The sequence below is a fragment of the Tupaia chinensis genome, unplaced genomic scaffold (genome assembly GCF_000334495.1).
Source record: "Tupaia chinensis unplaced genomic scaffold, TupChi_1.0 Scaffold147534_1, whole genome shotgun sequence".
In the NCBI taxonomy this organism is placed as follows: Eukaryota; Metazoa; Chordata; class Mammalia; order Scandentia; family Tupaiidae; genus Tupaia; species Tupaia belangeri.
In genome coordinates this window covers 356,852-358,870 of record NW_006207386.1, presented here as the reverse complement: position 1 = coordinate 358,870, position 2,019 = coordinate 356,852, and the positions used below count along the sequence as shown (strand labels likewise).

General features: G+C 35.0%; 1 pseudogene; it reads right to left on the bottom strand.

Moving 5' to 3' along the window:
• LOC102500596 (BUB3-interacting and GLEBS motif-containing protein ZNF207-like) overlaps nt 1–598 on the bottom strand; it is a 19,598-nt pseudogene extending 19,000 nt beyond the window's left edge.
• Between the last annotated feature and the right edge of the window lie 1,421 nt (nt 599–2,019).

Sequence of the window (2,019 nt, the reverse complement as noted above, 5' to 3'; positions counted from 1 at the left end):
TTATATTTATTATGTATAATATATATAATCTTGTATATTTTATATTTTTATATAATATATAATATATAATATGCATATCATATATATAATTTTTATGTAAATATAAAATACATATGTGCATGGTATATAAATATGTTTAATTCCAAAATGTTTACACTATACAGAAATATCAAATAAAAATGAATTAATAGCAAGTGATCAAAATTATTTAAGTAAGATTTCTGGGTTTTCTAACAAGGTTGGTAGACTAAGTGCATATTGAGACTTAAATTAATTAATTAAATATTTATCATATCCAGCGGCTTTTATATTGTAATGAGGATCTATTTCAGGTACAATAATACCTGTTTGTAAAATGTCATTAAGATGGAGATCTGTAATAAGTAGTTCTTTAAATTAAGAATAATGCACATTTTAGAATTCTCTACCTTTTAAAATAGAGACACAAAAGATAATGAAAATTGACACTTTCATAAAAATAGTTAAGTATTTTGGGGGCTAGATGGTGGTGTATTGGTAAAATATGATCCAATACCAAACTGACCCAATGGGATGACCCCAGCTCAGGTTTAGAGACCTCCTTGAGTACTCTGGTCATGCTTGTGCACATTATCCAGGGCTGCTGAGAGTGGAGATGGATTATAACCTAAAGACCATGCTGAAGGTGTTTGTTGCTCTCTTTCTCACTCACACTCCCAATCAGATAAAGAAAAAAGAAAGAAGGCAGGAAGGAAGGCAGGGAGACAAAAAACAACTTCAGATAAAAAAAAAAGAAGAGACACTCAGATATTGTTTAGAAAAAAAGCAGTAACGCCTGCCAAAAACCCAAGACCCAATTCATTCATATATTTAAAGCAAAGGATTCTACTTCTATAGACAACTATGGAGTCTGAGCCCATAAAGTAACTGCAATAACTTTTATGTCTTCGCCCAGTGCAACAGAGCCAGAATTGAGCTGCATTTCTTTTTGAATGCCAAATTCATCCCAATCTTTCTTTTTCTTCTCTGTCAGCCAACATTTCCCATAATGTGTCTTCATGAACAGTGCCTACAAATCTTCTCCACAGGCTCCCACGTGATTCTCATTAAAATTGTAAGAAACATGAAAATTCTCCAGGAACCCAAACCAGCCTCAAATAAGCAAGATAAATAGCCACGGCCTCTGCTGATTCCAGACCTGCTTCCTTCAACCTCTCCTCTCACAGTCTCTCTTTTCTCACAAGTTTCCAGTATTGCCCCTCTCTGGGGTCAAGGCAAACACCTATTAAAGTCCTGCAAATGTGGAGATCATCTATTTTTTGGAGAGGTTTTTTTTTTTTGCTATAGGGTGCATGCACTCGCCAGACAGACAGAGAGAGACGGAGAGACAGAAAGTGAGAAATCTCCCCCCAGGGAGGATGGCCATGCCACAATCCCTTCTCCTCCATTCTCCTTCTTGGGATTTTGGGCATGCATGCACATGTGCCTGGCGTGAGTTTTTTTTTTTTTTTAAGTTTAATGTTTAATTAAAATTCAACAAAATAGAAATTATTTTTAAAAATACCTCAGATACAGCATTGAAACCAGAATATACAGAGAACTAGAGCAGCTCACTCACAAAAATACTAATGATACGACTTTACGATGGGCAGCTGGTCTGACCGTACAACTCTTGAAGTCATGCGAAGTGGCACAAAGCATGTGAAGAAATATTAACATCACTTATAATAAGGAAAACGCAAATCCAAAGCACGCTAAAGTATACATAACTCCAGTCAGAATGACTATGATCTAAAATACAAAGAACAAGTACTGGGGAGTTTGTGGTTAAAAGGGAGCCCTCCAAACAACCACCAATCCAATTAAAAGATGTGGAAATAAGCTAAACAGACAATTGTCCAAGGAAGATACATGAATAGCCAAAAAGTATATGAAAACAGGCTCAAAATTCCTTAACATGAGAGAAATGAAAATCAAAACCACAATGAGATACCACTTAAACCAAGTCAGAATTGCTAAACACTTTTTTTCCTTCTCATT